The sequence below is a fragment of the Sturnira hondurensis genome, unplaced genomic scaffold, assembly GCF_014824575.4.
Source record: "Sturnira hondurensis isolate 20B ecotype Veracruz unplaced genomic scaffold, ASM1482457v3 Scaffold0006413, whole genome shotgun sequence".
Classification (NCBI taxonomy): Eukaryota; Metazoa; Chordata; class Mammalia; order Chiroptera; family Phyllostomidae; genus Sturnira; species Sturnira hondurensis.
The window spans coordinates 10,487,238-10,502,456 of NW_028079044.1; the positions used below are offsets into that span (position 1 = coordinate 10,487,238).

At 44.1% G+C, this 15,219-nt stretch overlaps 1 long non-coding RNA gene and 1 pseudogene across 1 annotated transcript in view; both read right to left on the reverse strand.

Annotated features, from left to right (window-relative positions):
* The window catches only part of LOC118988404 (uncharacterized), an 80,873-nt gene that overhangs the window by 39,328 nt on the left and 26,326 nt on the right, over positions 1-15,219 (reverse strand). The window lies entirely within an intron of this gene.
* LOC118988402 (60S ribosomal protein L23a-like) lies at positions 14,016-14,579 on the reverse strand (annotated as a pseudogene).

A 15,219-nucleotide genomic window follows, 5' to 3' on the forward strand; every position in this document is an offset into this window, starting at 1 on the left:
TCCAAAGGTCTGTCTTGTCCTGGCTTCTAACACCATAGAAATGTAAGGTTTTCCCAATTTTAGGATACCTCATATATTGAGGAAAATCTTTTATGTCAGGTTCCTTTTACTGAACATTATATTTGTAAAATTCATTCATGTGGGTGGAGCCACAGTGTGCAAACTTTTTGTGCTATTTGACACTTCACTATGTGAAAATACCATATTTTTTAAATTTATCCTACTGCTGATGGGCATTTGAATTGTTGGTAGTTTGAGCCACTGCAAATAATACTAATGCAAACATTCTTTTACATGATTTTGAGTGCACATGTGCATGCATTTTTCTTAGATATAGACCTGGGAGTAGAATTACTTGATCACAGGGAGGCGTTGGTTCAACTTCAATAGATGCTGCCAAACTGCTTTCCAAAGTGATTGCACCATGACCGATGTTTGTGAATTTTGGTTGCTCGACATCCTAGCAGGAAAGAAGTCATTGAAAGGCTCACTGCAGAGTAGAAACTCTGCCAAGCATATTGTTGAGAACCACTGGTGCCATCATATGCCACGGACTTTGGAAATGGCATATGGTCTCACGTATTGTTGGAGCACTGGGGGTCTGAGGGATACAGTGTGATGTTTTCACAACCACTGAAGAAGCAGACGGGAAAGATATTTTTATTCCCATTTTGCTAATAAAAACACTAGGACTCAAAGTACGTTGACTTCTAAAATACAGCATTTCCATGAAAATTTTCATAAGCCAAAATGGTGTCAAGTGAAGAAACAATTACTGTTAACTTATGCAGAAACCTTTTTGAGCATTCCCAGACCCAAAATTCAGTGCACACCAGTGTCTTCATTTCCTTCACCACAATCAAAATGCTTAACTATGTCCAGTTTTACACTGAGCATAACACCCATTTGAGCTCTGCTAGGCTTTTCTGATACCTTAGGACACATCTTGCTAATGGCTGCACAACATAAATCAAGATAAAGCTCAGACACTCACAGACACAGGCTGAAGCTACGGCAGCTGGATGCTGAGATATGGAGTGCGATTCCTGGAGAAGGAGGTTGGTGGGGCCATTTTCCCTGCTTGGGACACACCTTTCTTCTTGTAAAAGTAAAAATCCTCTTTAAATTTCTTTCGGTTAGCAAAAACAGGTACCCTACTGATGTAGGCCTTTTGTAAAAGTGAAATGGCAGAATGCAAACTTTACAAATGTGAGGGACACCTATAATGTACACTCATGTTTTAAAGAATGAATAACATATAAAAACCTAATGCATATAAGCATTCAATCTGATGTAGATATCTCCTTCTTTTCTATTTTATTTATTTATTTTTAGAGAGGGGGAAAAGAGGGAGAGAAACATCAGTATGTGGTTGCCTCTCACACACACCCAAATGGGGACTTGGCCTGCAACCCAGGCATGTGCCCTGACTAGGAATCCAACCAGCACCCTTTTGGTTTGCAGGCCGGCACTCAATTCACTGAGTCACATTAGCCAGGGCTGATGTAGATACTTTTAAGATTAGCAGATAGAGCTTATTAGCCCTGAATCCACAACTTTTCTCTCTCTACTGGATCTTTTCCACCAATGTACAAATATGGTTATTTCTTCTTTCTTTAAAAAGAAGAAAGCCTTACTTACTCCCTCAGCCTTACTTCCTCCTCTTACTTGAGCCCCATTTCTTGCTTCCATTTAAAACTAATGGCCACTTCAGGCCAAGATGGAGGTGTAGGTGGAAACACTGTGCCTCTTCGCACAACTAAGTTAAAAAAGCAACGAAGTTTTAGTAACAAAAACACAGACAAAACACAGAAAATTGAACTGTACAGAAGTCTGACAACAATGAACCATTCAGCCAGACTGGTAAGAGGGGCGGAGTCAGCAGCAGAGCAGGGTCGGGCAGGAAAGATCATTTGGTACCGACCCAGGAGCATAGGCGGCAGCGGCTGGTGGATCCGAGGAGTGGGGTGGCAATGGGTGGACCCAGTGAGGGCGAAGGGAGGCTGGCTGACCGCGGTCACACATTCATGTGCAGATAAACTAAGTGAAGGAGCAAACAGTGAGACGGACGGCTCAGGCTAGGGCCCCAGTGACGGGAATTAGAGCCTGAAAGCACCAATTGGAAAGACTTTCAGGGTCGAGGTGCTGGAGGCTCCTAGGCTCACAGAGAGTTTGTTGGAGAGACCCATGGGGTCCTGGAGGGTACGCAAGCCCAAACACCCAGGAACCAGCACCAGAAGGGGCCAATTTGCTTGTGGGAAGCTTCAGAAGGGACAGAAATCTGAGAGAGAGTGGAGCAAAGCACCATTTTTTTCCCTCTCTGACCCTGCTCCCACGTACAGCATCACAATCCAGCAACTGGGTCACCCCACCCTGGTGAACACCTAAGGCTCCGCCCCTCATACATAACAGGTGTGAACAGACCAAACTATGGCTCAAGAACAGCTCAAAGCCCCAGAGCCTATAATTCTAAGTGACCAAGAAATAGCCAACCTTTCAGATGCACAGTTCAAAACACTGGTGATCAGGATGATCACAGAACTGGTTGATTATAGTCACAAATTAGAGGAACAAATGAAGGCTAAACTAATTGAAATTAAGGGAGATGCACAGGAAACCAATAGTGATGGAAAGGAAACTGGGACTCAAATCAAGGGAGTGGACCAGAAGGAAGAAAAAAATGACCAAACAGAAAACAATGAAGAAACAAGAATTCAAAAAAATGAGGAGAGGCTTAGGAACCTCCAGAACATCTTTAAACGTTCCAACATCCGAATTACAGGGGTACCAGAAGGGGATGAGGAACAACCACAAGTGGAAAATGTATTTGAACAAATAATAAAGGAGAACTTCCCCACTCTGGCAAAGGAAATAGACTTCCAGGAAATCCAGGAAGCTCAGAGAGTCCCAAACAAGGTGGACCCAAAGAGGAACACACCAAGGCACATCATAATTACATTAGCCAAGATTAAAATGAAGGAGAGATTTCTAGAAGCAGCAAGAGATAAGGGGACAGTCACCTACAAAGGACTTCCCCTCAGACTGTCAGCTGATTTCTCAAGAAACCTTACAGGCAAGAAGGGGCTGGAAAGAAGTATTCCAAGTCATGAAATCCAAAGATCTACATCCAAGATTGCTCTATCCAGCAAAGCTTTCATTTAGAATGGAAGGGCAGATAAAGTGCTTCTCAGATAAGGTCAAATTCAAGGAGTTCATCATCACCAAGCCCTTATTATATGAAATGTTAAAGGGACTTATCTAAGAAAAAGAAGATAAAAATATGAACAGTGAAAGGACAGCAAACTGAGTTATTAACAAAAAGCAAACTAAGAGGACAACTAGATCGGGAGCAGAACCATAGAAATTGAGATCACATGGAGGGTTAGCAAAAGGGGAGTGGGAGGAGGAGAAGGGGGGAGAAGGTACAGAGAATAAGTAGCATAGATGGTGGGTAGAAAATAGATAGGGGGGAGGGTAAGAATACTATGGGAAATACAGAATCTAAAGACTTGTGACACATGGACATAAATGAAAGGGGGGGAATGGTGGGGGAGGAGGTGTGCAGGGTGGAGGGGAATGAAGGGGGGAATAGGACAACTGTAATGGCATAATCAATAAAAGATAATTTTTTAAATTAATAAAATAAATAAAACTAATGGCCTTCACAATCAAGTGTCCATCTACAAATGAGTGAATAAAAAGCTGTGGTACATATACATAATAGAATATTACTCCACCAAAAACAAGATTTCATTCTTTTTTATCATTTTACCATTCGCGACAACATGGATGCCCCTACAGGGTATTATGTTCAGTGAAATAAGTTAGTCAGAGAAAGACATAAACCATATGATTTCACTTGCATGTGGAATGCAGAGAACAAAATTAATGAAGAGGTAAAACTGAAACAGATTCACAGATACAGAGGCCGGACGGATGGTTGCCAGAGGGGAGGGGGGCTGAGGGAGCTGGGGGACAAAGGTGAAGGGACTGAGAAGGACAAAATGGCAGTTACCGAACAGTCTCGGGGAGGTAAAGTACAGCACAGGGGAGATAGTCAATAAGATTGTCTTAACTATGTGTGATGCCAGGTAGGTAGTGCAAATATCGAGGGGAACACTCAGTAAAGTGTATGATTGTAACCACCACACTGTATCCCTAAAGCAAATGTTACTATTGACAAAATAATGATACTAATTAATAAAATAGTACTGGATATAAACTGTATTTGAGAAAATAAAAATAAAAAAAACAAGATTAGCAAAACAACAACAACGAATGGCCTTCAGAGCATTGTTTCAAATGCTCTGAAGAGGGAGACTTTTGTACTCACTGACTGTAGTTCCCCCTCTTCATTTGTCCTCGCACCTTCCCAACAAGACTTTCGCCCCCACCGCTCCACTGACATGACTCTTTTAAAGGTTACAGATGACTTTAATTTTGGAGACTCTCAGTCTCACTTTACTTGATCTATCAGCAACTATGGGCACAGTCAACTCCTCCCCCTGCCTTCACACATCTCCTTGTCCTCTAGAGCAGGCACCACCCGCCTCTAGTCTCCCTTCAACTCCTTGGTTGGCCCTTTTGTCTTTTTTGCTGTGTACCTATTTTGCCCAGTCACAAACACAAGACCACCCCAGGACTCCAGGCGTGGACTTCTCTTTTCCTCCTACTGTCAGCTCCTCAAACATCTCATCACCTCTTGACTTTAAATGCCACGCATTCATTGATGACTTCCGAAATGTTTATCTTCAGCCCTGACCTTTGCTCTGAATTCCAAACTCATTTATCTGACTGCCTACCTGGCCTCTCTACCTGGACATTCAACAGGAATCTGGAGGGTGAATTCCCACAGCTGAATTCGTGGAATTCCTGATCTTCTCCCCAGCCGGCACCCCTGATGGCTCCCCTCTCAGTTCATAGAAACTCCCTTTTCCTGGTTTCCCAGGTTTGAAGTAAAAAACCTTGATGTGAGGGAGGGAGAACTAGATGAAAGAAGGTGAAGGTATTAGGCGAAGAATACGTATGCGTAACACATGGACACAGATATCAGTATGGTGCTGGCTGGGGGAGGGGGGGCTAGGTGCTCAGTGTAGGTGGACAAAGAGGAGGGAAATGGGGATGTCTGTAATAGTGTCAACTATACAAATAAAGTAAAAAAAAATTTGTTTTTCTATTTGCTTTCTTTCTCACTCCACAACCAAACCATTAGCAATTTTTTTACTCTATTTTCAAAATATATACAGAATCTCACCACTCCTCACCATCTCTATTATTACTACTGTGGTCTCTGATACTTTTTTCGTTTCCTTACATTATTTTGGTAGCCTCTTACCTGGCCTCACCCTGCTCTTCACAGCTTATTCTCAGCACAGCAAACCAGGTCATGTCACTCCCAGACTTAAATCATACAGTGGTTCCCATCTTGTTAGGAATCAAAGTGCTTCTAAAGGCCCTCCCCATCTGTGATCCCCCCTCCCCCCACCACACCTTTCTGACCTCATTTTATTCTCTTTTGTGTGCTCATCCTGTCCTTGATTCAATCACATTGGCCTGCTCGTTGACCCGTAAACTTGCCGGGCACGCTCCTGCCCCTGGCTTTTGCATTTGCTCTTTATGCCAAGAATGCTTCTACTTCAGATAGCTTGAGCCTCTTCTCCACCTCCTACAGGTCTTTATTTAAATGTCCTCTACTCAGCGAGTACTTCCCTGACCACCCTACTTTATGTTGTACCCTTCTTTATTTTCTCCCTTGCACTTCTCACCACCAAACACAACACACACACATTAATGTTGTTTATCTTGTTTAATTCTTGGTTTCCCTGGTAGAGTGTAAAGGGTTCGAGGACAGAGTTTTTGTCATTTCAGTTCACTCCAATTTCTCCAGCACCTGGAGTGGTGCTTGCTTGTGATGCAAGCTCAGTAAATATTGGTTTATTGAAGGAATTAGTCCCTGCTCACAAATGGAAAAAAAAACAAACAACCTTGGTAAAAGAGATCCTGGTGGAAATCCCCACGGTTTGGTTGGCATGAAAGAAACACAAGTTATTTGAAGGGGAAAGTAGTTTTGGTTTTCCCTCTTATTTCAAAGCATTCTATTTAACAAAGACTAGCCATTGCCTGTCCCTATCTAATCTTTAATATACCTTAATGAAAATGAGAACACAGAAAAGAATAGAGAATGGGAGCCTGAGAGAAGGGTGAGGAAAGGGAGAAGAGAGGAGAAGAAGACAGATGAAGGATAGAGGGCTCCCTGGAATGCATGACCCACAGGAACTGGACTTGCCCTTGGTTTTCTCTGCCTCAACTTGGTCCTAGAGCAGCTTCCTGCCTGTGTCTCTCCTCTCTAGATTCATCACTCTTCCTAACCAAAGAATCCTTCTGGCTGCTTGCATCACTAATGAAGCTTCTTTTAGATTGTATCACAGCCTCCCTGTTTAAAATTTGTATCCTACAAGAGCATGTGTGAAGAAGACAGAATATAGAATTATTTACAGCCAGTGTAAATACCACTTCTCCCACTAGGGCTGCTGACTGCCCCATGCCTGATAGGGAGGGGACGGGTTGCTTTCCTTAATGGCATACCTCAATGACATCAGATTGGCCAACCACAGGAGCAGGTGGCAAAGGCAGATGGGACAGCTGCTCCACTGGCATGATGTAAGGGGCACCAGAGACTATTGCACCACTCAACCTGCCACAGCATTTGCTCTGCTCTGACTAGGACAGCTCTTCCTTGGGTTGAGGGACTGTGTCTCTATGGGTTGCCTATCAAAGCCCCAGATGTCCTGTGGAAGGCAGATAATCCAATCCAAGCCAATCTCTTATGCTTGCCTGGGTGAGAGTACAAAGAGAGGCCTATAAAAAATATATGTTTAAATACCTGAAAGTTATCAGTTAAGCCAATGGACAGATATGTCCCATCCTCCTTCCCTAAAAACAACCTGGAATGCTGGATTCACATTTAGAATTCTCAGATTCTTTGGGCTTCTCTGCCAGAATGGTGGCCCAATGGAGGGCCCGCCCGTGGTCCCCAGCCCATGCCAGCCTCCCTTCTCCCAGCCTGGCTCCACGCCATACCACAGGACCTCCTGCTAATGCAGGTGATCACCCCAGTCTGCACCTCCAAGCTCTGCTCGTGTCCCTTGGCCCTAAGGACTCCTCACCTTATGAAGCGCAGCATGACAGGAGCAGATTTCCAAAGTGCAGGACTCAGCACGTGGTCCCTTTTGCCTAGGTCTAAGGGAAGTGCAAATTAGTGAAAGGTGGGGGAGACAGACAGGGCCCTGCACCCAAGGCCTCTGGCCTGGAGAGTAGGGTACAGGCCGCTTGCCCCCACCATAACTTCTACTACAAGTGCATGCAGCTGTCCTCCCTCAACGGTTTTCAAACAGCTTGGTCCCCTTTGAAAAACCCTCCCCCAGACACCCTCCAGTGACTATGCCAAAACTTGGTTCCCCTTCCCACACTTCATTAAGGTCGCCAGCAGTTTCCAATGGCTCAATGTAAGGAACAGTTTTTATTTGTATTGCTGTTACCTCAGGAGGCTTTTACCCTGCTGATCATTCTCCCCTTAAAATGCTCTTCCACCGGCCTCTGAGGCACCACATGCTCTACTCCTGGTCTTCTTCATCCTCTCTTTGGCCTCTCCTCTCCATTTCTTTAGCTGGGGCTTCCCCCTTGAAACAGCATTTAGGTGTGAGCCTTCCACCAGGCTCAGTCCCAACCTTCCTCTCTTCCCATTCTAGACTGTGTCATTGGTGCTAATGAGGCGCAGACAGCATTAGGAAGAACTCTGAGACTGCGCTGCTGTTGCTAGCCAGCGTCTATAAGCGTCCTGGTTGCCAGGAAACGCTTTTAGCACTTAGATAGAATGGATAGTAAACCAAGGCAGGAAGGAGGAGGAAGACAAGTCTCCCCCACTAACTCAGCAGTCCTGAGCCTGGTCCAATTGCCAGGCTCCAAAATCACGAGAAACACCACGCTAATACGGGAGGAGGGAGGTCCTTGAAATTCTGTGTATGGTTTCCACTACCTGGGAGAGAAAGCCTTTGAAACTGTGTATTCATCCCAATGCCTGAAAGGCTGGAAAGGGTCCATAGTACCCAAAGGAAAGAAGCCCATAAAACAACTTTGGTTAACTGTTTGCCTCTGGTCACTATCTGTTTTAAGAGGGAGTCCCTAATACTTACAGAAAAGCTCCTAAATAACCATGGGTAACTGCACCAACTTTAACTAACTGCCTCCTGTCACGTACCTGTTTTACAAGATGAACAAATGGAGTCTGGAGCAAGCTAAGGATTCAGGCTAACAGACCCCCCACACATACCTAGGTTTTGGTAGTCACATCTCCTCCTCCCTAGGAAAGCTGGCACCACCTTTGCCTGTCGATCAATATGCAACTTCTTCACCCCCATCCCGCCAACAGTATAAGTCCTCAGAGCAAAGGATCTAGCTCTCTCTGGCCTCCAGACCTCTGGCCACCATGGTTTTGGGGCTGCCCATGCTCTTGCAGCCCATGCTCTTGCCACCCTGGCTCTTGCCTTTCACCCCCACCACAGCAAGGCCCATTCGCTTCTGTGAGAATGTATCACCAATAAACCCTGTTTGCGTGCTAATAGAGTTGCTGATCTGTGATTCTTTACAGCGTGAACAAGAAGCACCAGGTTTCTCCCATTAACACTAATGACCTCAAATACTGTTCCCACAGTCAGGGAAAACCTTATTCCTCCATCCTTACATCAAACTCAGGAAGAAACAGTACTGGGGCCCCTCTCCTGGCCATCTTGCCACAATTTACCACTGTTCTCCAAAGATCAAATAAATGAGCTGATTAGGTTCAAGAAAGACTGCACTAGTTCTTGTGACAACACAGGTAAGTGCGGCCACGTTCCCAGTGGACCAGGAGGCCTGGAAGCTGCGGTGGGAGGTTCCACTCAGGGGAAAGATGTGGGAAGCCCAACGACGGCTGCAGACTCCCAGCTGCATTAAAAAAATTTTTTTTCTTGTTCAATTACAGTTGTCCTCATTTTGTCCATTACTTTTCCCTGACCTACCCGCCACCTACCTCTTACATTCAATCCTCCCCCACACCACTGTCTTTGTCCTTGGGTCCTTTATACATACATGTTCCTTGACATGACCCTTCCCCTTCTCCCCTTGACCTCCGCCCATTAGCTCCCTTCCCGCCCCCGCCCACTGGGTACTGTTCGTTCTTTTTCTTCCATGTCTCCGGTTCTATTTTGTTTGCTTGTCTGTTTTGTTGATTAGATTCCACTTATAGGTGAGATACTATGATATTTGTCTTTCATTGTCTGGCATATTTCACTTAGCATAATACTTTCCAGATCCATGCATGCTGTGGCGAAGGGTAGGAGCTCCTTCTTTCTCTCTGCTGTGCAGTATTCCATTGTGTAAATATAGAACAATTTTTTGATCCGCTCATTTACTAATGGGCACTTAGGCTGTTTCCAGCATTTGGCTATTGTAAATAGTGCTGCTGTGAACATTGGGGTGCATAGGTTCTTTTGGATTGGTGTTTCATGGCTCTTAGGGTATAATCCCCGCAGTGGAATTGCTGGGTCAAAATGCAGTTCCATTTTTAGTTTTTTGAGGAAATTCCATACTGTTTTCCACAGTGGCTGTACCAGCCTGCATTCCTACCAAGAATGTCCTAGGGTTCCCTTTTCTCCACAACCTCATCAGCACTTGTTGTTTGTTGATTTGTTGATGATGGCTATTTTGACCAGTGTGAAGTGGTATCTCATTGTGGTTTGAATGTACATCTCTCTGATGGCTAGTGATGCTGAGCATCCTTTCATATGTCTCTGGCCCTCTGTATGTCCTCCTTGGAGAAGTGTCTATTCAGGTCCTTTGCCCATTTTTTAATTAGATTGTTTGTCTTCCCTAGCTATACTTTCCCATTCAACTTTATCAGCAATGAAGTTGATATATTGACCCCTAGCAGTGGCCTTATCCTACTTCTCAGTTGGTTCGGAATTCAGAAGAGGGGGATTAATTTGTTTCCTCCCCACCCAAAACTCCATACATGGCCCACAAAACAGGAAAGCTTAAGAAACAAGCACAAAGATAGGGCTCTGGAGATTTAAGATATATCCCAAGAGCCCTTGCTCATGTAGCTCAGTGGATTGAGTGTGGGCCTGTGAACCAAAGGATCACGGTTCGATTCCCAGTCAGGGCACATGCCTGGGTTGCAGGCCAGTTCCCAGCAGGGGACACATGAGAGGCAACCATACATTGATATTTCTCTCCCTCTCTCCTTCTCTTCCCCTCTAAAGATAAATAAATAAATATTTTTTAAAAATATCCCAAGAGAAGGATGTTTCAGGTGTGGCTGGAATAGGAGGTGTCAGTACTTGGTAAACACAGGACTTCTGGGATCTTAACTGCTTTGAGACACAGCAAACTAATGAGATGGGTGTCACAGAGACTTGGAAAACCCAGGCCTTTGCAACCTGGGTGTACACAGGCTGTGCAGGATTTTGCAACTTACAGATGTAAGCAGATGTGCCCAACACGGTGATTAGCTGAGGCTGTCCATCACTTATAACATGCAGAGCTTCAGCGAACACATTGTTTAGGAATTAGTGGTTGGGAAAATTTCCTGTTGATCCTATGACATTTCTCCATAAGGAACCCAAAAGAAGGTAAGTTTCACATGAAACTTCCTATAAAGGGAGCTAAACTCCACCTGTACAAGAACTGTGGTTCTTAAACTCTAACATTCATAAGAATCACCTAATGAGTTTGTTGTAATAGTTTCCTGGGCTCCCACTCCCAGATTCAGTGAGTCTAGGTTAAGGCCTATGATTCGGCATTTCTAACAAGTTTCCAGGCAATGCTGATGCCGTTGGTCTGAGAACTACTTCATAACTACTGGGTTTGAATATATTGGTTCTGCAGTTCTAACTTTAGGTCAACCGCCTCAAACTCTCTCCCTCTTATGCTTTGTTGAACTGAATCCAGTTTTAGAGCCAAGGAGTGAACTGAGGTGGAATTAACCTCTTGATTTCTTATGAATCACCTACAGGCTCCTAGAATCACCCTAAAACCCCACCATGGGGTTTCAAATTCCAACAGTAGATCAAATCCTCTCTAAATTTGCTACTTAACCCTGGCTGTGGCTTTAGTCAGGGACACATATTTGGAAGTTCAGCCAAAGAGGGTGGTGATTTTTCATCAATGAACAAATATAGGAAAAGGAACCTTTACTTTATAGGTGGCCCACCTATAAGGTGCCCACCTTTGGGGGCATTATGAACATGTTAGTAAGCACAGGTTAGAAAGGAATAGTAAAAGCCTGTGCTGGGAATGTACGCTCTGAGAATCAAAGAGGAGCAGGATTTGTTTAGAAACTAACAAAGTTGTTTTTTCCTTCACCAAACTCTAGTCAAACTCTTCTGAACTCTCTTCTCAAATAGACCTTGACTTTTGGGCTTCCATGTCTACCTCTGTATTTGTTTAGTTTCAGCAAGAATCCTGCTAAGTCATTTTAACCAGAATCCCCCACCCTCGACATCCAGTCACCCTCGACATCTGATCAGGGTCCTCCTCCTCCACCATCCCCATGTGATATCCGATCTCCCTGGCCTTCCTTCAGCAAAAATCCTGTTAGGAAGGTTTAGCCAGAATTCCCCCCTTATCCTTGATGTTTTGGTTATTTTTCACCCACTGACCCTCCCCCAACCCTGCTTTTCGGTTATACATTTCTACTTGTCCTTGTTGTATTCCAAGTTGAGCCCAATCTCTCCCCTACTGCAAAACCCCATTGCAGTGGTCTCTACTCCTATCACAATGGTCCTGGATAAAGTCTGCCTCACTGTGTTTTCACAAGAGCTGTGAGTAATTTTTTTCTTTAATAAAATATTGATCTTAAAGTCAGAAAGAGAGCAGTTAGAGAGAGGAAAAGATGAGTGAAAGAGTCAGGCTGATATTGGAGGGCAGTGGTCAGCAGGGAAGGCCTGGGATTCAGCCAGAGACACATGTGGGTTGTTTGCAGACTGTGTCCATTCAGACCGGCCAGCACCAGGCCTTACCACCACTGCCATGTAAAGAGGAAGAGCTCCTGAAGAGACGGGTTTTGATTGCGGAGGCCAGGTGAGTCCAGTGTGAAAAGTGAAAGGGGTTAGCTGCTCCTAGAAAGGAGCCTAGCTGCTCTCAAGGAAGGTCTTAGAAACCCTTTTTGTTTGTTTGTTTGCTCGCTTGCTTGCTTTGGTTATTCCTGCACCAGAAAGGGTGACTGGAATCTAAAGAACTCAATAAAGAAAAGGAGATGAGATTTCAGAGAACAGACTGAAATAATCTACATCCCACCACCCCCAACCAGAAAGGGCAGTTCCAGGAAGCTCTTGAGAAGTGCCCTCTTAAAAGGTCAGATGAGGAGTCAACAGTAAGTTTCACTGGAGCATCACACCTTAAAGATTGTCACAGTTACACCAGGCAGTCATGCAACTGTGGCCAGATTTGAGAGGGGAGGTCTGGGATAATGAGTATAGAATGCTTCTAGCATTACCAGTGATTTTCCAGGTGGCTCAATTATTACAAAAGAGAATACACGTATGGGGTGTGCCCTGTGGGTACATACCCAGGAAACTTTTGGAGGGGGATTTTCAAGGAAGGCACAGGAGGATGAAACAAGCTGCAGGTGAACTAGACAGGAAAGGGGTAGACAGAGTCCAGGACTGAGTTAGATATTGGTCCAGGAGGTCAACAGCTTCCATGAAGTATCACCCACCCACGAAGACAGACAATCTAAGGAGAATCTCTGCCATCATTACCACAGCTTTACTACCCAAGACAAAGAATGGAGAAGAAAGGAGCCTCCAGTAAATCTCAGAGAACCATTAAAAATTTCTAAATTTTTCGAGAAGCAGGGAAGGTTTTGATTTCCAGATATGATATGGTAAACTTAAGTCATAATTAACCTCCTGATGAAAGTCTATTCCCAACTCTTTAAAGTTCACAGGTCAAAAACTATAGAAAACTGTAGTTCAGTTGATTAGAGCATCTTCCTGATACAACTCCAAGTCTGCAGGTTCAGTGCTGGTCAGGTCACATACAAGAATCATCCAGTGAATGCATAAGTAAGTGGAACCACAAATTTATTTTTTCTCTTTCTTTTTCTATCTCAAATCAGTAAATAAAATGGACATATAGACTGAGAGGCATTTAGACAAGGCTGATATCAACAAAATTTTCTCTTGCATGTTTTCATAGTTCCCTTTTTCCTCAGATACTACAAGGCCTCTGCCAGCGTCTTCAGCTGGTGCCAAAAACAATGGGTGTGTTCCGGGACTCTGAGAACTTGAATTTAATTGAAGTAAGCATTCGTCAGGATTTTTGGCTGCCCATTGTCTGAACTTCTTCCCCCTCCTTTTATGGAAGCAGAAAATGCCACTTACTTCCCCAGCTTCCCTTGAAGTCTATGACAAGGGTGCAGCCACGTGACCAAGGCTCAGTCAGCAGGACCCACCCACCCAGGACTTTGAATCCAGAGTCAGATGCACAGACACAGGCACAGCAGAAAATTTCCCATGACAATAGGTCCACAGCTCAGCTGTTCATGACAGACCACTTTATTGTAGTCATACTACTCAAAGCCAGGATTTCCAAACTTCCCTGCGATTCCCCAGCTGCCCAAAGAACTGTCGATAAATGCCTTCTCTGCTTAAATCAGGATGAGTTGATTTCTAAAGCTCACGACCTCTGATCAGGACTGATACAACTGGTCTAAATGCCCGAGGGGCCAGTAGATTTGCTCTGTTTTTTTTTTTAGTTTCTGGGGTGGGGGTTGGTGCTGGGTCATCTTCAATGTCCTATCAACCCTTTGGACTCTTTTTTTCTCCCCCATGGCTGGTGATGGAAGTAATGGAAAAGTGAAGAGATGGAATGAAATTGAGGGCTCTTACCAAGAAAATAAATACCTTTTGAAACGACTCTAATCTCTTTTTTTAGTATAAAACTCTTATAGTTAGAATTAGCCAGATGAATTCAATTTAGATGATCCCAATTTTGTTGGCAATGTCCAAAGCATCATCATCTGGAGCCAGTAGAAGCCTCTTCTCCCCATTCGGTTGGATCAAGGTGCTGACCTTGGCCTTGTCAATGTCATAGAGCTTCCTCACAGCCTGTTGGGATCTGGTGCTTGTTGGCCTTGACATTCACGGTGAACACAAGTGTATTGCTGGCTTCTCTCTTCTTCAGGCTGCTGTGGTAGTCAGGCGGAACTTGATGAGAGCAGAGTGGTCAAGCTTGTTGCTCCTGGCGGCCCTCTTCCAAGGATATTTAGGCTGCCTTTGGGGCCGCAGTGTTTTAGGCCTCCAGGAAATAGGTGACATGTGGATCTTCTTTTCTGTGTGGCTGTGGACACCTTTTGGCACTGCTTTCTTTGCCTTCAAAGCCTTTGCCTTGGCTTCAGCTTTGGGAGGAGCAGGGATTTCCTTCTTTGCTTTGGGTGCCATCTTCATAAAAAAAGGCTGAAATGACTTTAATCTTGCTCTTGTAGAATTGCTAAGGGTTTTTTAGATTTTTTTATTGAATTTATTGGGGTACAATGGGTAACAAAATTATATAGGTTTCAAGTGTACAATTCTATAATACACCTGTATATTATATTGTGTCACCTGTATATTGTATTGTGTGTTCACCACCCCAAGTCAAGTCTCCTTCCATCACCTTTTATCCCCCCTTTACCCTCGTCTACCTCTCCATAAACCCCTTGCCCTCTGGTAATCACCATACTATTGTCTGTGTCTATGAGGGTTTTGTTTTTTTTTGCTTAATCCCCTCACCTTTTTCACCCAGCCCTCCCACCCCCATTCCCTCTGACAGCTGTCAGTCTGTTCTCTGAATCTATGAATTTGTTTTTATTTTATTTGTTAGTTTATTTTTGTTCATTAGGTTCACATATAAGTGAAGTGATATGGTACTTGTCTTTCTTTGACTGACTTATTTCACTTAGCATAATGCTCTCCAGGTCCAACTATGCTGTTGCAAAAGGTAATATTTCCTTCTTTTTTTTTATAGCTGAGTAATATTCCACTGTGTAAAGATACCACAGCTTTTTTATCCACTCATCTACTGATGGGCATTTGAGCTGCTTCCAAATCTTGGCTACTGTAAACAATGCTGCAATGAACATAGGGGTGCGTGTATTCTTTCAAATTAGTGTTTTGCATTTCTTTGGATATATTCCCAGAA